Genomic DNA, 26,465 nt, shown 5'->3' with positions numbered 1-26,465 from the left:
ATATTTTTTATGGAAATTAATAAATAAAAAAATAAAATCAAAATTTAGTGGCAACTCGGTTTTTGTGAAAATTCTCGTTGAAGAAAAAAATTGATTTGCTTCGAATTTTGTTTTTAATATTGATTAAATCACTAAAATTAAAATTGGGTGGCAACTCGGTTTTATAAAATTCCTTGCTCCAATAGTAAATTGATTTGCTTTGAAAACCTTTTAGTATATTTGAATTTCAAGAACTAAGATCGTAAGTAGGTGGCAACTCGGTCTTTGTGAAATTTCTTGTTCCAAATGTAAATTTATTTGCTTTGAAAACTTTTTTATACATATATGTATTTTAATTTAAATAACTAAAAATGAAATTAGGTTCAACAATTTCGGAAACTGAAATGACAGCGTACATACTATAATGGTTTTACAAGGCCATTCTTCAAACAGTCGGTTCATAAATTATTTCTATATATGAGAAGTTGTGTTATACAACCCAAACGGGTCAGTCGGATATTTTCGGTTCAGACGCGTCAATTTCTGAAATTATAATATATAAGTTCATCGATCCTTAACCAGAATGAAGTCACATTCTTACTATTATTTATGATAGTTCAATGTCCTGTTACAACACGTTCGATTTTCACTTTTCTGGTAGAAGTCAGCATGCGGGAAGTAAATTTAAGCTATTATCAAGGTAAGAAGAGAGAGAAAAGTTTTTCGTAAGCTGAATGGTAGGCTGTTTAATAGATCAGTTTCCTTCTGTACTAAGATTTTATTACAACTTGAATGAAATAATAGCAATTTATATATTTAAAATGACCGCTCTCAGTAGTTATATTTGATTAGCGTGTAGGAATACGCCGTTTCCAACAATACAGCCTAGAATTATATTATTAGTGAGTTCAGTGACCCATTTCCTAAGATAGATTAAATATATATACAAAAGGAAGGAAAGTGGACTGTCCAAGAAGCCTTGAAACTTCAATACTTCCAGACGATTCAGTCGGATAGTTTACTTGCACTCTTTATAGCTCTTTAAAGATATTTATTTGATTTTGATAGAATCCAATAAATCCTTAATTAACTTTTGAATTTTCCATAACTTCCAAGTTCACCATATCGAGCTCCCACTTCATTAAATTTCAAACTTGCTTCAATTGCTTCCTAACCATTATGACAATAATAGTTTCCTATCACATTTTATGTTTACCTAAATGCTTAAGAGCTTAAAATTATTTCTAGATAATTTAGTTCACCGTAATTTATAGGTATATAGTAGGGTGTGCTTTGATACATTGTAAGTATATCGGTTGATAACAGCAAGAATGATATAAAACAAAAAGGTGCAAAAAAGTAGAAAAACACATTTAAAGCTTTCAAGCTTTCGGCATGAAAAGCTAATGAAGGGATCAAGCAAGGATAAAAGAACGCGAGTTTTTAAATGCCTATAGAGTTTATTTGTGGGGAGTGAACCTGTAAGAGGAGTAACTATTGAATATAGATTTTGAAATTTAAATTTTTTGACTTAAGCCACTTTTTCAGGCAACCAGTATTTGTGTATGTATTGTGTCTTTTCAGCTAAAAGCAAAAATCGAAATAATTTATGGTTATTCCTGGTATTAGCTTAGCTGCGATCTCTTAAAGATCAAGCCTTTGTGTTTTACAATTAAAAAAATATTTATTTTATATAGTTTTGTTCAAATGTTTTGCAATATTTGGCATTCTGACACATTAAAGCAGGAAATAAAATTAATACCACTTTGAGGGAGATAAGCAAAACACACGAAATAATAATAATAATAAAAATCGCAAAAAAATGAGCACGTTTAATCCGCACCTCCACCTACTATACATCAAATTATATCCAAACATACATTATATACACATGTATGTACGTATGTACACTTACGTGCACTGACATGCTCACCGATGACTGGCGATAAGCTTTCGCGCTGGCTGGCATTGCGCTGTCTCGCGGCAGCTGTTAAAGTGTGATAATCAAAAGCGGCCGACGTCACTGTCGCACGGGCCGTCACTCGGGCTGGCGCGTTGCTGTTCCTAGTTTTTATACTCTCGCAACAATGTTGCTAAGGAGAGTATTATAGTTTTGTTCACATAACGGTTGTTTGTAAGTCCTAAAACTAAAAGAGTCAGATATAGGGTTATATATACCAAAGTGATCAGGGTGACGAGTAGAGTCGAAATCCGGATGTCTGTCTGTCCGTCCGTCTGTCCGTCCGTCCGTGCAAGCTGTAACTTGAGTGGTAGAAAGGATCGCATTAGGGAGGGGCATATTTGGACGCAGTTTTTTTGGAAAAGTGGGCGTGGCCCCGCCCCCTACTAAGTTTTTTGTACATATCTCAGAAACGACTATAGCTATGTCAACCAAACTCTACAGAGTCGTTTTCTTCAGGCATTTCTATATACAGTTCAAAAATGGAAGAAATCGGATAATAACCACGCCCACCTCCCATACAAAGATTATGTTGAAAATCACTAAAAGTCCGTTAACCGACTAACAAAAACGTCAGAAACACTAAATTTTACGGAAAAAATGGCAGAAGAAAGCTGCACCCAGGCTTTTTTAAAAATTGAAAATGGGCGTGGCCTCGCCCACTTATGGACCAAAAACCATATCTCAGGAACTACTAGACCGATTTCAATGAAATTCGGTATATAATATTTTCTTAACACCCTGATGACACGTACGAAATATGGGTGAAATCGGTTCACAACCACGCCTTCTTCCAATATAACGCTATTTCGAATTTCATCTCATGCCTTCTCTGTATAATATATGTATACATTAGGAACTAATGATGATAGCGGAATAAAACTTTACAAAAATACGGTATTTGAAAAATATATAAATGACGTATAATGAAATCTCGATTATCACTTTATCATGCGAGAGTATAAAATGTTCGGTGACACCCGAACTTAGCCCTTCCTTACTTGTTTTGTTGTTGCTGTTGATGGGGGTTTAGCTTAGCGGTGGCGTGTTGGGTGCCCTATTTCTAAATTACTCGCGCAAGCAACAAGCAATTGCTGGCGTCGTGTGGGGGAGGGGGAGCGTTGTTGGGGAGGGCGGTCTTTTGCAACGTACGATATCTATTTATGTACTTTCGAATACATAGTATGTGGAGGGTAAAGCATGTCGAGTACGTTGGAGCAAAAACGTGTGTACTTGGGCCACAAATGTTTGCACATACAAACAAAGTGGCATACCCACATACATACATACATACATACACACCTACAAACATTTAGTTTTGGTTTCTAACTCAATAATAATTATTGTTGTTTTTGTGGTTTTTTTTTGTATTTTTTTCGTATTTATTGTTCTTGCTTCCAATTTATTTAGACCGCAGCAGACTCTGTGCTATATTTTGTTTGTTGTTGTTGTTACTTTTTTTCTAAAACGAGTATTTATGAATTATGACGTGCGCTGGCTTTCAAGTGTGCACATACTCGCTTACATACATACATACATATATACTAAATATGTGATTTTTATAGTTTGTTTGAGAGTTTTCTCTCTGGGCGATTCTACTTAATTAATGAGTGTGACCTTCAGAAAGTGTGGTGTGAAAAAAAACTAAATAAATAAATTAAATTTGAGGAACTTTATGTATGTATGTATGTGCTTCAGCTTGAAGTAGTTATTTACTTCTGAACTGCTTTTATTTTTTGATTGCTCCGTGTTTTCATTAGCCCTTAAAGCCAAGTCATCTAAGTACTCGTAAGCACATAATCGTTTAAGGTTAGATTTTGTAGGTGTTAATAAGAGTATGTGGCAGTTATGTGACCGTGAGTGAAATTCAGCTCGAATCAACTCTCTCAAAACGGACCGGCATTCTGAGTGGCCGAAGTGAGATCTCTATTGGGATCGTCTGCCTAACCTAACAAAAACTCTGTTGGCATTATTCCTTCTCTTCATTTTTGAAAATCTCTATATTGAGCCAAACACTCTTTGTTTAATTTCGGTCGATACTCGTATTACTTTTCTTCTTCCACCAGCTTTGAGGTTTATTAGAAATAATTTAGTTTATCCGAAATTACAAGCTTTCAAGCCCATCTCTGCTTAATTTTTATTGACAACATCTGCTCTTAAAGGCGGTTTTGGATATCAGCAGCTTTCCTACCAGCATGGCTTCTGCTAATATTATCACTTTGAGCTTGTGCTCAAGAATTTTATTGGAACTGATCGAGTTCGTATTTGCAATATATGTTTGTTGGCTATTTACCTTAAAGTTTCAAATAACAATCTAACAATTCTCATAGTCAAAGTCTCTGAGAGTCTATGGTCTTTTCTGTAATGTCGAATTGATTTTGATAGATTTTGTGAACGATAAGCTTACCGATAATTAGTTTAAGGATTGGTAGCTACTAAAAATCATTTCGGCAATTTTGTCCCAATTTGGACCAAATCCATACGAGGAGAGGATATGGGAAAGAATAAGGTTATTTAACCAAAATCACTCTTAGTGATGAGGAAACGTCAGCCTTAGCATATCAGCTTATTAATTTCGACCAGGGTCAAAATGATCGATCCACAGTGGAAAAGAAAAACGGGTAATTTACCGAAACCACTCAGAGTTTTCCTGCGCGATCTGCTTTGTACTGGGGTCTCAGACCAGGAACAATGAGGAAAAGTCAGATCTAGGCTATAAGCTAAAGTTATGTTTCAGAAAATGAGCTGATGTACTAATTTATGTTGAGAGCTTTATCAATAACTATATCAAATACTGTTCTTTTTAGGTTTTACTGATACCTTTTTATCTGTCTTCTGCAAGTTTTCTTGTTGCTTACGGAATCACCATGTCAGAGCATTCAAACCGCAACCAACAGCTTATAAAATATTATTTGAGTGAGCTCTAAAATTAATAAAATCTTAAGAGATGTTTTATTCCAAAAAGGAATCGATAAGCCGCTCTTCTATTGCTCTAGCATTGGATCTATGGATCTCTCGTGAGTTTGACAAGCGCTGGTAAACCACCAAAACGTACATATGTGGCCGTGAGACCCTTCCGGCTCAAAGTGGAACGCAAGAGGTCTGTTGAACAACTTGTTCTTAGCAAGCTTCATTTCGTCACCATGACGGGTGTTTTGACTGACAAATGACCAATATGTTTACGTGCGGTGAAGTTACATATGTTGAATGCAAATTACATGAGCTATATGAAAGAATGCAACTTGGATTTATCACTTTCTTGCCAGCAGTTCATCTTCTGCCGCACTGAGGTTGAAACATTTCGATGGACACACTTTCGGCGAAGCTGGCAAAATAACTGGGATTAATATGGTGTTAGCCGCCTTAAGAAATTTGTGATAGATTCGTCGATCTAGTTCAGAAAAAAATTCATATCTTGAAGTTTTAGGAATCACAAAGTACCAGCGTTCACAGCTGTCCAAGTGAGATTATGCGTTATTCTTGTTGCGAAGATCAGTCCTACGAACTAATCTAATCTAACAAACCTTCCAAAAAGGTCAAAGTGTTAACCAAACCAAAATTCTTTAGTTATATCTCCCAGCTCTCACTTTCAGTTACATTTTCGGTTGATAGCTCTCATTTACATCTAAGGGATCGGTAGACTCAAATAGCTTTGATTACTTATTTCTATGATCTCATAGTACGGATGAAAATAAGTGGTGAGTAAAAAAACGGATTCCTTGCAGATTCTCAAAAATTTTCTATTCTTAATAAAGAAAGCCAAATTCCATTACGAACGTTTTTGTTAAAGAACATGGTGACATGATTTTTGTTTTACTTAATTTCACAATTAAAACTTTATTCCATAGACTTTTCGCTGCCATTAACTTCTGTCGTCGTCGTCACTATGAATCACGGTTCGGCATATATAAAGTTGACATATATACAAGAGTATGTATGTATAATGTAACATATGTAAGCATGTGTTAACACATAGCAATGCAGGAGCATGAGATTATGTGTACATATGTATATAGTATGTATACGGCGTGTAAGCGCAGAGGAAGGTCAATAACGTGCGCGCATTTAGAACCAGTTGCCCACAGCGGTGGCAGGGGGCCAAGGCGGTGAAGTGCTAGACGCTAAAAAAATGTTTGCGCGCACACATTTACATACTTATAAGTATAATGCGCTGAGTGTCAGGCCATAAAATAACTGAACCGCGCGGCGAGCAAGTGAAGAAGGCAACGAAAAAAGTGGAAAAGCACAACGCAAGCAATGCTCATATATGCGAGTAGACACGGCAGGTAGATAGGAAAGTACGCCGAAAGTAAACAATATATGTAGCTGTAATTTAACGGTTCATTGGTATTATGCAAAAAAAGGAGATAAATAAGAGAAGAAAAAAAAAATACATTTAAGAATAAATACGAATGCGCAGTCGAGAATGCGCAATCAAATTAGTTAAGTTTTTTATTTGGTAACAATTGTGTAGGTAAAAATATGTACATAGCTTAAATGAAGAAAGCTTCGTTGGGGGCGCACGAAAATATGTCGACGCAACGGAGGGGGACACACTTGTCAAAAAGCAACACATATGTACATATGCTATAAGTCCGCTGAAAGCTTGGCAAATACACAAACTCAAATCAAGAAATTTCAAAACACTCTTAAATTATGCACCACCAACAACAATGACAACAACAGTAAGAGCAAACGGTGTCAGAAAACCCACAACATTCCAACCCCATGAATCGCTCCGCATGAAAGTCGCTTGAATGAAATGAAGCAGCGAAAAAAACTGAAATAAAGAATGAATTCAAATGAAATGATTTGAAATTCGTCGTTTTTGTTTTGTCGACTTTGTGGCTGCATTTCGTGGAATGACGTTTCTTTTTCATTTCTTGTTTATTTTTACCGCTTAGTTGCTCGGCTCACTTTTGACTTAAATGTGTGAGTAGTTGCCAACGGAGAAGACCTTGAAATTGACTTTGAACTACTGCTGTGTGTCTTCTCCGAAATGAACGTAAATTCAATTGCGTATCGAGTGCATTGGGTGAAGTCCGGTGATATACATATGTATGTGTTGTGCTTGTTGTTGTTATCATTAGTGTTATTGTTTGTGGGCATCGCATTGGGTGCGTAATCTTATCAGTGGAAGCCTACAAGTGGATTGACTAATATTTAATTTCGTTGAATATTTATTCGGAGATTAATTCAACGAATATGCGGAAGTGTGCGCCAATAAAGTCAAATACATATAGTCTAATATATGGGAGTGTAATCACTTGATGCTACAAACACATAGACGTAATTGTGTAAACATGTCCTCGCCAGCTGTTTGTTAATGGCTATTGATCTCAAGTGGTGAAATTAATATCGAACAAACTGTCAGATTTTATGGTGCGCAATAAATCAATACAAAATAGAGACAAAGCAGATAAAGAGAATATGCATAAATACAGAAATGAGGAACTACAACACTAATCTGTAATAAAATAAAATGTAGAAAAAAAAATAAAATAAGTAAAAGTAAACAAATTAAGATTAAAATTAAAATAAATCTAATAAATTGTAATGAAATAAAGAAAAAAATTAAAATTGAAGTTAAAAACAAATTATAATTAACATTAAGATTAAAGTAAAATAATAATTTAAATTAAAACTAGGATTAAAATTATAATAAAAATAAAACTATTCTAAAAATTAAAATCTAAATCAAAGTTAAAATTAAAATGTAATATTTAATTAATACCTATTAAAATTACATTTAGAATTTAAATTGTTATTAAATTCAAATTAAAGCTAAAATAAATTAAAATTGAAACTTGAATAAAAATTAAATAATAATTAAAATATAATCAAAATTTAAAATAAAATTAATATAAGAATTTAAATTTAATTCGTATATTAAAATTTCTTTAAAATTAAAATTTTTTATTAAATTAAAATTTAAAGTAAAATAAAATTAAATTATAAATAAAATTAAGATGAAATTTACAATTATATGAAAAGTTAAATTATAATGAAAATTAAAAACAAAATTTGAACGGGAATTTAAATTAAATTAAAATTGATTTTAAAAAAATTAAAATTGCTTTAAACTTAAATTTGAAATGAAAATTTAAGTTAAATGTAAAATTGGAACTAAAATAATTTATAATTGAAATAAAGTGAAAAATTTAAATTAAATTATAATTAAAATTAGGATTAAAATTATAATTAAAATAAAAGAAAAAGTAAAATTTAAAATAAAATTTAAACTAGAATTCAAATTAAATTTGTTGAAATTAAAAAAAAAATTATTTTATTATTCAAATTGAATTGAAAATTAAAGTTAGATTTAAAATTGAAACAAAAATAAATTAAAATGGAAAGTAATTTAAAAATTAAAACTGAATTTTAATTTAAATTATGATTAAAACTATAATTAAGATAAAGAAAAATTTAAAATTGAAAATAAAATATTAACCAGAATTTAAATGAAACCAAAATTGAAAAATTAAATTGAGAGTTAAATTCAAATTGAAGTGAAAATTAAAGTTAAATTAAAATTTAGAATTTAGATTTAAACTAAAATAAATTAAATTTGTAATAAACTTAATAATTAAAATTATAATAAATTTTAATTAAAATTAAACTAAAATTAAAACTACGATTCAATATAAATTAAAAATATAAATTAAAAATGGAAATATAATTGATATTAAAACTAAAAATATACTTTAAATAAAATAAAATTAATATTAAATAAAATTAGATAACAACATATCACACTTTACGATAACATAACATAACAACAAAGGCAAAAGGCGGTTATTTCGAGAATCTTATCTTGCTTGGATACCATCATGGTCGTAAAGATCCTTTGCCATAATTTTTAACCTTTTCTTTATAAATTTACGTAAAATATTAAGACGTAATATGCTCTGTTTCGCTTTCAAGCACAACATCTCGTGTTCTCTCTATTTCGTAAATGACCACCTTGAACTTATTAGATTGCTCTATACGCCGTTTATCGTTTCGACGGAGTCAATGGAGCACCTATTCAAAATTATTTTAAATTAAGTTGTCCCCGATTCCAAAAGCCGAATTTCTTACTATAAAAATCCGCCACGAATTTGGTTAAAAATACAAACGTGCAGAAAAAGGAACTCTCAATAGGTTGACGCAGTTCATATACATACATATGTATGTATGAACGAAGGGTGTCTGAACTAGATACCGTCCAAGCTAAACTAAATAGTGAAAATAAAAAAAAACAGTCTGAAGAAAAAATGTTGAAAAAAACTCTGAACACGATTAATTCAAACAAGGATTGTCACAGGGTGTAAGGTTTGAGCTCTAGAATCTAAAAACAAACAGAAAATACAAATTGTTGTCAAAAGTCAACTATACCCGGTAGAATGTTAACGAAATTGGGTAAATGCCATAAAAAAGAAGAAGAAAGAAATTAATATCTACAAAAAGAATATTTTAAATATTATAGACTATTTTATATACTATAGGTAAACATAGTTTTATGTCTTGGATTTATTGAAATAAAGTTGGTTCTAAGTACTCGAAGCATTCGGCAAGATACTTAGAGCTCCAATCTTACTATAGAGGATAGCACTGGTAATCAAACCAGAGTGTATGCCATCTGATATGAGATTTAAAACTATCAACACTCAACACTAAAATCAAAATATAGTTGATTGCGTAAGAGCTTTGATGATTTAAAAGTTTTACTTTGCGGTGTAGACACGTAGACAAGACCATTATAAATATATATAGGCGCATGTAAGTATCATTATAATTTGCAACATTAAAAGTACGGAGATACAATATTATTTCGATATAGCTACACCTTTTCAAAGCGCACATACTATATACAATTACTTTCTTACTCATATACACCTATGAAAAAAGTAAGAAGCACAGTGGGACATCACACACTAGTATGCAATTTCGAACAGAGAAATCTAACTTTCTCAGTGATTAGTGTTGAAAATAATGCATTAAAAACAAACAATTGAAATTGAATTCAAACTAGTGTTTTGAATCCCGAAAATTTTAACTATGAAGATTGCCGAATTTGTACTCCAAAACACCGATCAAAAAACTAAAAATTTATTTTTTATTTCCGAAAATATTTATTAAAATAATTTTTGGAGTTCTAATTCCAAATTTTCCCCTTTATTGAAAAACAAAGTTAAAGTTTTAATCCCAATTAGCGCAAAAACCGGATTCAAAAATTAAAATTTATTTTTTAATCCCAAATAGCGGATTGAGAAATTAAAGAACATTAAAAATAAAGAACAACGCGTATACCATGTCTACAACTTCAAACAAAAAAAATTATTTTTGAATCTAAAATTTACTTCCGGTTCTACCATTTCAATACTTTAGGTCGGAAGTGGTCGGAAAATTTGAGATATAAGATTTGATAGTAACATTGTACACATTTTTTCGGATTAAAAGTTAAATTTTTTATTTATAATTCTTGTTTTGTTATTAAAAATTAAATTTTCAAATTTGCTCCCCAAAATTGAAAATAAAATTTATGATTAATTTTTTTAATTAAGAAATGTTTTTGCACAATTGAAAATCATATTTTTGAACAATTATTCTAATTAAACATTATTTAAATTAGATTTTAGAAACTTTGATTTGTAATTTTTCATAAATTTTTTCTTATTGAACAATTTTCTGAAATTATATTTTTAATTTCCCATAACAATTTCTATGGAGAATCTTTTCCAACAACAATAAAAATAATAGTTAAAATATTTGTATTTGTTTTCTTACTAAAATTATAATTTTTTTTCAAAACCCATTTCAGAAAGGCGTGATCTGTAACCAATAAATTCCACCTGCTTGACCAGCTAGTTGCACTGTGCATCAAACGCGCCAACTACAGCTGTGTGTGATGGGAGCGCACGGTGACGGCAAACATGTCATTGCCATTTTAAGTGATGCACGAAGCACATAAACTTTAAATATTCCTACTTATGAACACGTTATTCAAAAGTACTTACTTATAGCACACATGCATACATCCATACAAATGTAGGAAGTTAAATACAAATATAAACAATGCAAAGTGGGAGTTGGACGCATATACAAGCACACATATATGAATTGTGACAAAATAGTACCCGGAAATTGTAAAAAAAATATTAAATTATTCATGAATATTTATTTTGTCGCCTTCAAAGTAATAATCAACAGATGTAATGCCAACGGTTTTTCCAGTCCTCGAAACACTTTACATAAGCATTTTTTGATTCTTCTCAGCGAATTTTGTTTTATCTCTTCGATCGACTGAAAAGGATTCCATTCCGATGTTTTTTGACTTGTTTTCATGTCAAACTCATAAACCCATGTTTCATCAGCAGTTATAATGCTCGCCATGACTGTAAAGTGGGAATTCGCACGAGCAAGCATGTCCAAAGAGATCTGTTTATGGTACTATTTTTAGAAAAATTCTTCTTTATGACGAGTCGAGAGCAAGAATAGATTTCATACCCAAAATATCAATCAAAATAATTCGAACGGACTTGCTAGAGATGTCGAGCTCATTCACCATCTCCCTAACACTTGCCTGACAATTTTCAAGCACCATATCCTTCACTTTAATAATATTTCCATCTGTTGAAGTGGTCGAAGGTCGTCCAGAACAACGCATATCTTCAATGATCTCTCGACCGTCTTTAAAAGCTGTGTACCACTTAGGCTTGTGTTATTGATAAAACTGAGCCATTGAAAGTCTTTTCCAATATTCGGAATGATTCCGCATATGAAATTTGGTTGGAAATATAGTAAAGTTACAGAAATTTTTTTGTTTCATAACGCACGCAACGCACTACTGAGGTGTACTGACTTAAGCAGCTGCTGTAACCAAACTGGTTGACAGATCGCGCCCAAATTTGGCGTAGTAATTAAGGACACCACCAACATAGCAAATTTAATTACAGTTTCCGGGCGCTTTTTCGTCACAATATATTATACGTGCGTTTTATTAGCCTTTACAAGGAAGGGTTTGTGCAAATTTACGGTACAATATTTATCCACATTCAAATATAAATATATAATATTTGCATTACAATGCATCATGCGCTGAATATGACGGACGTGCTGCTCCTCCTCGCTATGTACATATGTACATATATAATATATATGCAAATATACATACATATATGGTGTGTGTTAAAACAAGTGTTTGTGCACATGTAACAATGAGGTGTAGTGTTCTTTATGACTTTGTATAGGCGAATCTTTGCAATTACGTAATTGCATTGGTGCATTAAACGTCAATTTATTTTATTTTTTGGTATTCAATGTTTTTGTTGTAAAATCGGAAAAGCTTGGAGTGATTGCATAAAATTTATTTGTAGTCACTATGAAGATTGTTTCCATAATCAGTTCTACTACTGTGAGCAAAAACTAGTAAGACTTTGTTCATAATTTTAAAATTCTTAATTTATTCTTCAAAAGCTATGTCACCCCCCTTAAAGTAATTCCCCTTTACCCCCCTTTACACTTTTTTTCAACGTTCTTTGCAATCCTCAAAACAGTTGCAAACGTCAATTTCCAGAGTATCCTTCAATTCAAAAAAAGTAGCTCGACAGGCCAACATTCTGAACGTTTGAGAATCAGAAATTCGATTTCACACACAAAATTTAATAATACTTCTTTGTTGAATAATTTCCTTCCTCTGAAGAATCGCTGAACTGTATTTCAGAAAGATAAGCGTATAATAACGACTAAAGATTATTTTGTACTGAAATTTGGCACAGATGTCCCTGACGTTCATATCAACCAAAAAAATTATTTCGACTAATGTTCTCGCGCGAAATTTAAATTAAGAAGTCTTACTATTTTTTGCTCACAGGGGTAAATTACAATTGGGGTATTTATAAAACATGAACCCGCTTTAATTTAATATACTATATTTCTTAAACTTTTACTGTTTTTTTCGAATTTTTTCTATCTTTGTCTAATTTACCTTTCTTAAATAAGTTCCAAACACTCACATTTTTTTTTTTTTTTATTTAAAACATTAATACTTTTCACCTCTAGACTAAATATTGCAACAGAATGCTAATTTTTAATAGAAAATTCTGATTTCAAATAATCGATTCTTTAAGAAAGTCTGCAAATGTTTTATTTGCTGAATCCTTTACTTTCTGATAATTTAATAAACTTATACATTACTATGCCAAATTTTCTAAAAAAAAAAGAGGCAGAATACTTGATCACCGGTTCATTAAAAAAAAATATTGGATTCCCTTAATTCCGTATTAGGTTTCTAAAAGAACCTCAGAAAAAGTGTTTCTGGAGGTAAGGAAGACTTTTTTGCTTAGCATTATTTCAATTATAGAATTCAAAAAAAAAATTATTACTATAGATGAGTACATGTAATGATCGACAGACTCGTCAAAGTTTGAATTTCTGAAAAAATGTCTGCTTCTCTAAAAAGTAGATAAAACTTTCGAAATTATTATCAAAAATCTTAATTCTTCAATATCTGAAAATTATATTTAAAAAGGTCGTATAAAATTTCGTGGCGAACGGTCCAACTGTTTCGCAGAAAATTTCTAAACATTTAATTTTTGGCGAATTTTCCTTAAACAGAGTTGCCGCAGACTTTATCAGTTAACGAGTTACCACCTTCTAAAAAGATTTCTCTTAAAAAGAGTTCGCATAGGTGTTAAATTACATATACTTCTCTAATTGTAATTGTTTAAAATGTTAGCTGAATTGAGAGATCAGAAGATATCTACTTTTATATCCTGAATAGGGTATATTAAGGATGCCACGAAGATTGTACCAACCAGAATGTCGAAGACCCTGTAAAGTGTATATATAAATAAATAGCGCGACGAAATACATTAGTCGATTTAATCATGGCCGTTTGTTCGTCGGTCTGAATATACCTAGTTCCTCAGTTTTTGAAATATCTGATTTTTTGTACAAGCATTTTTTCCCAAAGAAGCTGCTCGTTTGTCGGAACCTTCTATACCGGACCACTATATCGAAAAACTGCCTTATAAATTGAACGATCGGAATTAAGTCTTTATATGGCGAAATTTCTTAATTGATGAGATATCTTCATGAAATTTTACTTGAATTATTATTCAAAGCAGTGGTCCAACCTACGTAGAAATCGGTTAGATCGAACGATTACAGCATATAACTGCCATACAAACTGAACGATAGAAATCAAGTTTTTGTAAGGAATCTTTTGTGTTTGCGTTCGGTGCAACCGAAGGTTTTTTGTGTTTTTTTTTTCAATTTCAATAAGTTATTTCTTAAAAAGAGTTGCCGCTTTTTTTTAATAAATATATTCTTTTCTTTTTTACATTGGAAGAATAAATCAAAAAAAAAAAAAATATAATAAATGATACTATCTTTATTAGAATTTTACGAGCTACGACAATTTCAATTATTTTATTCAGCAAATTGTAAATTGAAATTTTTGTATGTGGACAGTATTAATCACAAATGGTTCGAGAAGTTCAGTCAGTTACCTTTTACTTTTACTAAAAGGGACATCATTAATAGGCCAAGCGCCTAAAATGCCTTATTCAATATGCTAATGTGATTATAAAAAATCAGAAAAGTACGCAAAAAATATGTGTGACTAAGGCAAATTCAATGATTACAGAGAAAAATTCAAATTTTATACTTCCTAATAAAAATGGAATCACCAATAAACACTATGCAACCAACTGAATAAATTTCAAGAAAAAAAACATGAGCGCCTAACAACAAGCGAAGTGGGCGCCTATTGATTTTATTGAGACTCTTTCGAAATTGAGAACGTGCACAAAACCAGCTGCGACTGAAAGAAATTTAATAATTAACAAATAAAAAGAAAAAACAGAAAATGAAAAAGACTAAGAATAAGAGAACAAAATCAAAGGCACACAAACAGCAGCAACAGCAACAACAACAATTTAAATCAATGAAATTCGCCCGTTCATATGTTTTACCACCTGACAACTGAAAACAGCTGACAACGTGACGTCAATATAAATTGCCGCAGAATAAGCTACAACAAAGTGCAGGTAGCGAGCAGTCAGTCGTGTGCGCGCGTGTATAAGTATGCACTTCGATACATATGGTAATCAGAACGGGCAATGCAATAACCAAAGTAACAACAAGAATAGCAACAGCAGGCAAATAATTGATTGACTGACTGGCTTGACTCTATTTTGTCGTACGAGACTGCTTACGCTCGCTGCATATTAATGAGCCCAACGGCGCGTAATAAATAGCGAAATGTGATTGAACGTGCTTTAGTATTTTCGTATTTTAATGCGAACAAAATGCCTAAAAGAAGTGTGGTGTATGCCTGAAGGTGGGCGGTCATAAAACTTTTGTACACACATACATAGACACATACTTGTAGGCGCAGCAGCGATTGCCGGGCGAGCGGCTTCATTTGGCAGGTGCCACATTTGAATTGTAAAAATTTTGTAATGAAAGCAAAGTAATTTCGGTGACGGACGCCTTTGACGTGCGGCATATGAAGCGCTGTTCGAAACGAAATTGAAACAAAATAAAAGTAAGGAAGAGCTAAATTTGGGTGTAACCGATCATTTTATACTCTTAGCGTAGTATGGACCTGATTTGATCTGTTAAATATTATCATGCTACATGCAAAAAAATGTTCTCTAGATTCCATTAAGATGCCTCTCATACAATCACCAATCATATGGAGTAAAGTCAGCCGGTTGTTCGAAAATCCTGACATTAGTTATATGGCGGTTCCCTCAAATTTTCGCCCAATTTTATTGTTTGTCGGTATAAGAATCCAAGGAATAGTACTTGAGGTTTGAATTTTAATGTGATCATGTGAACAGTTTGGTTGGATTTGTAGAATTTTTGGCAATAGAATTCCATACTCTAAAGACATTATTGGTGCAAAGTCTTATCCCGTTATACAAATTGATTCTTGATTTATACACTCGAAAGGAAAGAATCAGATGGAATTAAAATTATGTTATATGGAAAGTAGGCGGTGCCACGACAATCGTCTGATTTTGTACCTTTAAAAACAGGTTAAGTTAACCAGAACTTAAATGACAAATGGCTGTTAACTAGACATTGAGAAAAAGGTCATTAATAAATAACCAAATAGTAGGAGAGTTGCCAATTTTTAACTAATATTAGTATACTTTGGAAAAAAGGACCACCTGGAGACTTTACAATTGGTAGGCCATTGAGAAGCAGATCCCTCTCTTGATGATTACGTTATATGAGTCTGCTATCTTACACATCCAATTACAAGGCGCACAAACATGACAAACGATGACGAATCGAGATGAGAAATCACTTGAATTATTAGAGAGAACTGTTGCCGCAAGGTCTTTGGAGTCGTCTGCATAAGCTTTGATGATTATGGACACTCGACCTATATAAGCTCTACGTCACGTATACATATGGAAGACGAAAGGCTTATACGATTCGAGGTCAATGGACGGATAACGGAAGCCAGGGCGCCCACGCAACTAACGGAAAGACCAAGAACGTGGGGACCTGTTTGCACTTGGTATGTACAACTTGCATGAACAGGCAAAATATAGAAGCCACTAACAAAGTTTTGTCTTCTCAACCCAGACCGACCCACGGTTGTAGTGCCAAAGAGGAAAAAAAGACACTTTTATAAAATAGTTGGCAACCTTCGGAAGTTTTTTTTTCAGGTCCAAGTGAAATTTGAAATATTTATTTAACATTGATAGCAAATTAATTTTTTAATTAATTGTATAACATACGTATAAGTAGTATGTGAACATGTGAACTTATCATAAATTCTGTGATGTATTAAAATTGGTGGTAGCTCTAGCTATTTTGACTTTGAAGCATCTAATAATTTTGAATTACATTTGGATTAACTGGCATTTCAATTCCTTCGTCTAGAGCAGAACAATTTACCTCCATATATTTCTTTTATAAATATAAGAGGGTGGCAACTCTTATAAATATATAAACTTTGTTGAACACTCAGTTTGTAAGGAAGATTAAAGTTAAGGGTCTTCTAAAATGTACCCGCTCAGTTCAACCAGCTTCACCTTCTCTTCTTTAATGGCGTAGACACTGCCTACGCTGTTATAGCGGAGTTAACAACAGCTCAATTTTGGTAAGGTTTTTTACGTGGCGGGTCCCAAAACCAGCGCTTTCTCAATTTAACTCGAATTCAAATGCATGTTTTTTGGTTACCCAGAAAGAGCTTGCTCTAAGAGAGGAAGTCGTGAGCCATGTGTAAAAGAGTCGTTTCTGGCCACTCTCAAGTGAATAGCGCTTAGAGAACTTTCCTCACTTGCGTGAACTTTTACGTATGGCTCCATCCTCCAGCTACATCAGTTTATCTTTAAATTGCTTTTTCTGAAAACATTTTTATCATTTGCTTAAGTGATTACTTGGGGACAAAAAACCCTAGAAAATTATTATGTTTAGGTTTCATTCACATAGAATTCCGGCAGCTGCGCAGCAGCGGAATTTTCTTCAAAAATTTTGCTCTATATTCCTAAAGTATGAAAACATCTGCACTTAAAATGAAAAGTACAAAAATTAATAGAGAAAACGGTAGAAAAACTACAAGAATTTCGCCTTAATTTGGAAGAAAAATTCCACTCATTCCATACAATGTTCAGTAATTTACTAGCCTAACCTCAAAAATATTGCGCATTAAGAAGCTGTAAAAAAATTAAGGCACAATTCGAAATAAAATTCATATTACGGACATAAACGAAATTTTGTTGCACCTACAAGTCGTACAAGTTGCACCGATGACGCGCGCCAGTTCGCCATTAAAATGCAAATGCTCATTTGCACTTTTCTAGTCGATCACTTTGCAATGCGCACACCGCTGCGATGTCGACGGCGACAATGTTGAGTCTGAGTCTGGAAGGCGCGAGCGAACACCATGTTTATGGGTAATTAAATATTATATGCGGCACCGTTACCCCGCGATTTCCGCAGCAAACACACAAACACACGCATACATATATACATACTTACATGCATACATGCATTCATATATACACCTATACACATACTATATATGTGCATACCGCACAAAAATCCGTCATTGCAACGCTGACAGCTGAGTTGTGGATGGGCGGCTATAACCGGAACTGACGTGTTTGTTTCGCTAATAAAATTGCAGTCAAATTCGTTGCGCTAAATACACGCTTTTGATGAGTGAATTTATAAAGATTTTTAATTGTCGGTAATTAAATGAAATGAACCAAAATTGATTGGAACACTGAAATCGAAATCGAAATCCGCACAAAGTAAATATATGAGCCAGTAAATATATAGTCATGTAAATGTGTTGGTGTTAGTGTAAATAACGAGTCAAGTGAATGTAAATATTTATAAAACGATTGCATGCAATCAAAGTCATTTCGCTCTTTGTTTATTTACGATTTTGCAATGTAATTTTATGGACTTTAATTACAAACAGAAAATAGGAAATGAATTATAATGCAGAATAATCAAAAATGTAAATGCATATTTTTTTTAGCAAACCTTTTTTGCTGCCAAAAGCATTATTCACTTTTACTGAGAGAATTTAACCTTTAAATTGAGGATTGAGTTTTAAAATGCGAATTCTACTGTTAAGAGACTTCAAGTAAGGGTGCCTTCTGCAGGCAGAGAGGTGTCCATCGGCGAGAAATGTACTTATGCGTAAAATTTTCTCAAATCCAAAAAAATACAAATTTATTATTTCTAAGTATGAAGACAGGTAATGAACGAATTACGAGTCTATACTTCAACTTTTAACAAAATGGCGGTAGAAATTTTTTTTTTGACAAACACAAATTGCTTAAAAATCGAAATTATTATCCAAAATCTTTTTTTCTTTTAATCATTACTTGACAAATAAACAAATAAATCTAAGAAGGCCGTATGAAAAGTTCGAGTCCATCGGTCCAAGATTAGTGGAATTTTTCCTCATTGACGCTGAAGCACAAGCGTTTCGATATTCTTATAAATACGCTCATATCTACGAAACTATTTGCCGGATCAACTCTAAATTTCCGAAAAATATTCTTACTTATATATGCAGCCTATGTATATATGTATGTATATGACAAATAAAAAAGAAATCTTGTATAAATCACAAGTGAAATGGAGGTCTTATACATAAATGAGTTTACAAATTTTACAATAGGTTTATTATATCGACCTTGTATGTCGTCATTTTGTATCTTCCCAGCTGTTCAGTCGATTTGATTCGAATTTGGTTCAAAGCAGCAGTTGATGACCTTTTATTGCCACGCAAATAATGAGACGTGAACACAACGACGCTTATCTCATAGACTAACGCTTCTAACGCTATTAATTCATCTCAGGTTCGATAAAATAACTCAAGGATCATTAAAGTTACTGCACTAAAACTAAGTTTCGTTAAACGAAAACTCCATTAGCCATAAACAGATGCAATCATTTGATATCTATCTTAGACTGCATGGTACATATCAGTTAAAAATTGAGAAATCGTAAGGATTTACATCGGTCTCCTCGGGTAAAAATAGCTTTTTTTCAACAATTCAAGGCTGTATCTCCGAAACTATTACTCCGATCAACATGAAAATTGAGGACAATATTTTAGAGGCGTTGTAGAATTTAGACTAGTTCAAAAGAATATTGCCATTTTCAATGTTTAATAGCTGTAAGGGCACAAAAGAAGCATAATAGAACCCACTACTAGATATATTGTAAGATGGTTTTAGCTTAGCTTTTTGTAAAGCTTTTAGCTAAAATGATTTTCTTTGCATATACATAAGTAATAAACTAACTCTTTCACCGAATTGATGTAGAAATGTAGCATAATGAGACACTAAGCTATCAGTAAGGATCTTTAGTTAATATGGTGTGTGTCTTTGCTATGCTCCAAGGTTTGAACACGCCGTTTTCAGAGTACCAAGCGAAAAAATAATTCGTTTTTTTTTACCCATTCTACTGAATTTGCACCCACTAGCTTCCTTAATACTTTTATCTATTTTTTATGTTCACTCGAATATGTTCGATACGAAAGTGTACATTTTTCCAGTATCGCAGGGCTCAATGAAAATGTATTGCCTGTAGTAACATGATCTATAGCAAAACAGATGCGATGCATACTCTGCCATTCACAGCAACACATAAGCAGATACACATAAATATATGAATTTCGCGGCTATTAGGCGTACAACAGCAACAAAGCTTGGCCTTTGAGCGAGCATAGCCAAAATGTCCTGCCGTTGGCCGAAGCGGGGAGCGAGCGGAGGGGTGTGCGTGCCGGCAAGTGGGCACTCGGGCAGTCAGCTGGAGATAGCACAGTGAATATTCGCTGTAATTTAGCAGCAATTTAACTTTTTTCCCACTGCAGCCAACGCTTTATCTAGTTGGATTTGTTTATTAGGAAAACGAAAACTGCGCTCGCCATTTGGTGCTTGTTTGCCATGTGCTCCCGCTTTATATGACTAGGATTTCCCACTAATTCTAGTATTTCTTTTGCCACCTTTTTTATGTGCGCACACTTCGTCATGCTTTTGCCGCCTGTCGGTTGGAAACTTTGCCATTTTTAAAAGTCTGTGTCGCATGTTCTTTTTCAATTTTGTTTGTCTTTCTCTCTTTTTATGATTTTAGAGTGGCTTGGAAGTGCGAAAAATTGCGATAGTCACTATTTTAGGAAGTAACGGCAGTAATGGGTTGTTGTGCAGTCACGGAGGTAGCAGTATGCCAAGCAAAAAATTGCGTTTGAGTGTGCGCATGTGTGTGTAAGTATGTCTGTGTGTGTTGGCGTGTGTATGGGTTGTTTGGAATGACTCGTTAGATCGATTGCTTGTTCTTTAGTTTATTATTCTTTATATTCTCCCCTTTTTGCGCCGCTCTCTGTTACTTTTTTGTTGTTTTTATAGTTTTCTTTTACTTTTCGCTTTTATTACTATTGCTATGCCTGTGTTTTTTCGCATTAACTGTTTACTGTAGTTGTTGTTCGTTAAAGTTAGTTCGCGGAAAGTGCGAAAAACTTCTGCCACTTGCCAAAAAAGTTAACGAAAAGTAAATAAAAGTTTAATTTCTTCTCACTACTTCATTTCCAATTCGTAATGGATTTTTTTCCAAAGAAGAAAATAAAAAAAAACGTATTTCTTTGATAACATTTGTTTTGCAGTTGGCATGACAGCTATTCAACGGTACCCTTACCAGTACAGACCTGTTGAAATATTGATTAAATTATTATGGTAGTATTGATAGTTGATTGAAAGTGACGAGTTATATATTGATTGATGTATTTACATGTTAATATTCGCAAACTGATTAAGAAAGGATCATGTAGCCTCCCAATGAACTCCGATTATATATAGCAGAACAAAAGATAAAGAGAAGAGGAGGTTACAGGGTAATGAAAGGAGACAGAGAAAAGAATGAAATCTATGTATTTGGAGAGAGAGAGGAATAAAAATATTGAAGGTAGAATAAAAGAAATAAAAAGGAAGGAAAGTGATAGAGGGAGATGGCGAGGAGAGAGTGAAAAAGATACAGACAGTGTGCAGGGAGTAAATGAAACGATGGGTGAAAGAGAGAGAGAGAGAGTAAAAAAATAGGTAGAGGTAAGGAAGCAGAGGGAGAGAAAAAGGGGTACAGGAACAGAAAAAGAGAAAAGATAGAAAGGTAATTAGCTAGATAGGAAGAAAGGCAAAGTGTGGGATATAGAGAGGGAAAGAGATGGATAGGGAGAGTAGGCCATAAGTACATGGAGAGGAAAGATAAAAAAACATAGGAAAAGAGGTTGAGTGATAGAGAAATGGAGAGGTACAGAGATAGGTAGAGAGAGGGTAAGAGAAGTGTTATAGGAAGAGAGAGGTAAAGACATAGGGTAAGAGAAAAGACAGACTGAAAAGAGAGGGTCAGAGAAAAAGATGCACAGAGAACCTATAGACAGTAAGGTGGGTAAAGAGTAAAAGATAAACAGATATGGAGAGAAAATGACAGGTAGGGAGAGAGATACAGATAGATGGAGAGAGAAAGTAATAAAGATAAAGAAAGAGGTGGAAAAAGCGCGAAAGAAATAGAAAGAGACAAAAATGTAAAATAAGAGAGAAGGTAGAGATAAAAGAGAGCGACAGAGAGAAAAAATAGATAATAACAAATAAGAACAAAGAGTGGGTTCAATTAAGTTGAAATATAAAAGCTCTGGGCATTATCCATCTAAAGTAGATTTCATAGGCTAAATATAAATAAATAAATGCAATCTCACTTTAAATATCAATATAGTTAGACGAAGTCCAAAGAAGGTCTATAAAAAATTGGTGCTGTCATTATTCCGGGATACTGTTGATAAGCTTTCTGCCCTTTATGCAATAAGACAAACGGAAGACATACCAAATTTTGAGGCCCCTCTAGGAGCGAACGGATTTTTAGGAGGTATCTTTATGGAATAAATACGTTAGAAAGGCCAATATCTGCCGAGAGACGATTTTTGTCTTATCAAATTTGAAACATACTAAGGCATATACAAATTAATGTTTACCGACTTCCTTCTCCCTCTTTTCTCTCGACCACTCCGCTTATCCTTTCAAAATATGGTGTGTGTCTTGAATAAATTTGATATACGGAAGTCACTATAAATATGAAAGTTTGAAGTTTCTCAGATTGTTAAATATGAGTTAAGTATATATTTAGAGAAGCAAGACGGCTAGGATTTTAGCTTACTTTTCTCAATCATAAATCGAAAATATTTTTTTTCAGAAGAGCTGTGAAAGAAAATAATACCGCACCGTATTTATGTTGAAAACCTCTCAATTATTTTCTTTAATATTTGTTTACTTGAACTAAAATTTAAAACCGTTCGAATGCACTCAAACTAAAAAATAAAGCCCAAAAGAGAAACCAAAACACCAAAAACAAAATAAAATAACTGTCATGCAAAATACTAAGCGCCTTACCCACACAGCATTCACCACAACCGAAGACTATAAATACTTTTATGTTACTCGAAATTACTTTGCAGCGCCACTAGACAACTCTCGAACTGCACAAAATTTTAATATTTACATATCTATGAATTGGTTAGTGCACAGCCAATGGAACGCATAGACCTCGAGCTACATGCAGACTTGTGTCGAAAAGTGAAATTCAATTAAGCACTTCGAGAGAGTAAAGAAATATTGGCCATTACTTACAACTAACAAAAAATGAAATAAAAGTGCACAACAACAACAACGTCAAGTCGGAGCAAATGGGCAAAAACGCAAGAGCAAATTAAAATAAACAAAACTGGCAGTAAAAGTTAGTAGCAACGAAGTGCCTAAGAAAATAATACGAAAACAACACAGGCTCACTAACACACACAAACACTTGAATAAACCAACGGCGGTGTATGCCGGTGCGTATGCGTAACTTTGAAAACACTTTTCGCTTAAAGTTGCATATGGAGTTGGAGGGTAGGGAGAAAAGCGTACAAGAGAGTTGTGAAATCTCCCGTAGGGCGTGTTCTTAAATGCTGTTGCTACAAAATACATATGTTTTGGCAAAACTGTATATTTTTATGTTAAGGACTTTAATTAAAATGTTTAGACTAATAAATGCAGAGATTGCGCTCGAAATACCTTAACGCCGCAAGCTTTTATTCTTATATTTTAAATTTCATTGTTTCGGCAATTTATTGCAGCGTGTTATTTCTGCTTTTACTGCAGGGTTCGAATGAAAAATTTTTGAATAAACACATTTATCATAATCAAGCATATTATCTGCCTTAATTCCATAACAGCGAAAAGTTTTCTTTGCGCTTATTCACGCGAAGTGCAGCTTTTGGCTTCCATTTTGTGTTGAAATGTGTATTTATGTGCATTAATATATATATTATAGGTATATATAGAAGTGTGTATGTATATATATATGTGCGCGCGTATATCAAAACTTTTATCGAAGCGTTTTTTCGGCGAAGCAAGTGATTAACATAAATGCTGCCGATAATGAGGATGAAGTGCAGTTATGCCGAAAAAACAACTTAAAAACATTAATATTAATGCGTGAGTTGTAAAAACACTTTTTCAAACGGTTAACTGTATAATAAGTTTACGAAAATGGTGTTTATTTTGAAAATATAAGGAGAAGGGTCTAAATATGACGATATGAGAGGATGAAAGTATGATTTTTTTAAGAAAAATTGTATCAATGGTGTTTTTTATATAAAAAATTTAAGTCAATTAGTTGCCACTTTTATGAGATATCGATCTGAGTTTTTGTACATGTCATTTTCTCAGCAAAAAGCTCCACATTTGTCTAAATTGACGACATCAGATCACTATAGCATATAGCCGTCATACAAAATGAACGGCCAACATCTCACCTTGTATGAAAATGAAAAACTCTTTTGTTTGAGAAGACATCTTCCCCCAATTCGACATAGAATATTTCCACAACCAATGCTATAATACCTGAAAAAAAAACTTCATATCGGACTACCATAGCCTATAGTTGCCATACAAAATGAACAATAAAAATAAGGTCCTTGTAGCAAAACCTTTTTTATTTTATGAGATTTCTTCACAAAATTTGGCTTAAGATGCTATCTCAAATAACTCTAATACCTCTGATAAAAAATTTTGAAAACACACAACTATAGCATAAAGCTGTCATGCAAGCTGGTCATTCAAAAGCAAGTTCTTCCAGTGAAAACTTTTTTATTGGCCAAGATATCTTTTTTAAATTTCGCAAAGTATATTAGCTAACATAGCCCTATACTTCCAGCACATATGGTACAGATCAGACATCTACAGCATATATCTGCCATATAAACAGATAGATAAAAATCACAATGAAGATCATTTATACCCTTTTATGGTAGTAGAAATGCACTTGGGAGGTGTTTTACAGCTTCGTCCAGCGCAGCTTAGCGTTTTTTCTTCTTTTTCTTAAATTAAATTACTATCTAACATTAGTTAGCATATTTGTCCAAGCTAAGATATGCATTTGGTATGGAAAGTACAACAGTGCGTATTAGCAACCAATATGTGCGCGCAGAAGGAAACTAAAGAGCTGCTTCTTTGAATAAAATAAGCACTTATTTTGCTATACTAGTGCAAAAGACATCAGGTTTTTCGAGCACTAGAAAGCAGCTATTGCCACAGCCCCTCAGAGCTCTTTGGTACGCATACCGTTGTATTTTGCACAATTTAAGTTTCATGCACATTTACAGACAAATATATATATATATATATATATATATATATATATACATGTATATTCTGATATATACATATGTCTATATGCTTGCATCGTTTATATTATGGGATACAGCATAAGTTGTGCAATATTATATTGCTTGCATACATAAATCTCAGTACTGCCAAATATCTATCACTCGCTCTCACTCTTCGCGCTGTCGCTTCGCTTGTATTTTTGCAGCGGGTGTTTGGCTGGGAAGATACTCGTTAAAAATCACTTAAAATTCCATCATCATAAATTTATCAAATTTTCGTTGCAGTCTTTACAAGGGGAGCGAGCAGTCGAAATTATTACAAAAGAATATTAAAATTTTAACGAAAATGCAAGATTTTGTTGGTTACAAAATTATTAAAGCGAAAATTTATATGCAAGTTGTAATGAGTGTAGTATACGTGCTTTGATTCTCATTGCATTTCGCATGCGCATTTAGGTTAATATGGACTAGGGCACGTATTTTGACGTGATTAATGTAATGACACGATGTGACAGATGAGTTTCAAAGCAGCGCTTGACCAATCGGCACTAGCCTTTTTTTGAGTGGTGAACAAATTGTGTGGGATCCAACGTGAGCACCTTTATCTTTCCAGTCAAAAGTATTTGTATCTGTACGCGCACATCATCAACAGTTTCGAGAAAAACTGACTTTGAACGACCTTCGCGAAATTCTTTTTAGAGTGATCTACCATCTCGATTGAATTCAACATACCATCGATTAATGCTGGTCCTGATTTTCTAAAACTGGATTAAGTTTTGCGATGCACTGTTGTTGAGATAATCTTCTTCGAAAGTTGTAAAAATTAGTTGCGATTTAATTCTATTTTCTGGCCAGTATGAATATTTTAAGTTACTGTAAACAACAAAAATAACGCTCGTATGTCAAACTTATCTGACCATGTATAACATCAAAAAAATCAAAATATAGTTTGAGTTGAGTGAGTTACTAGATTTCACATCAGGATTGTTAAATCACGCCATATAAAAGCTAACATGATTTTTGAAAATTCAATATGTATATACAAAAAAATCGGGAAAAATGAATTTTTTTTTTCAAAAACGTATGATAATAATTAAAAAAACGAAAAAATTATTTTCAATATTTTTATGCATTAAACTATTTATTTTTTCATTATTTTTGCAAATTTGTATATTTTTTGGTGGAAAAATATGAAAATTAATTATATTTTTTATAAAAAATGTGTAATAATAATTAAGAAAAATATATATTTAATACTTAATTTATTTTTATGCAATATTTTTTTTTTCAGTATTTTTGCTTTGGTTTTTGAACATTATTATACTTAGTATATATTTGTCCACAAATTCCTCAGAACTA

At 32.9% G+C, this 26,465-nt stretch overlaps 1 protein-coding gene across 3 annotated transcripts in view; it reads right to left on the bottom strand.

The window, feature by feature from the left end:
* LOC120767249 overlaps window positions 1-26,465 on the bottom strand; it is a 301,297-nt gene that overhangs the window by 32,805 nt on the left and 242,027 nt on the right. The window lies entirely within an intron of this gene.

This window comes from Bactrocera tryoni, chromosome 2, assembly GCF_016617805.1.
Source record: "Bactrocera tryoni isolate S06 chromosome 2, CSIRO_BtryS06_freeze2, whole genome shotgun sequence".
Taxonomy (NCBI): domain Eukaryota; kingdom Metazoa; phylum Arthropoda; class Insecta; order Diptera; family Tephritidae; genus Bactrocera; species Bactrocera tryoni.
This window is presented reverse-complemented; position numbering and strand designations above follow the sequence as displayed.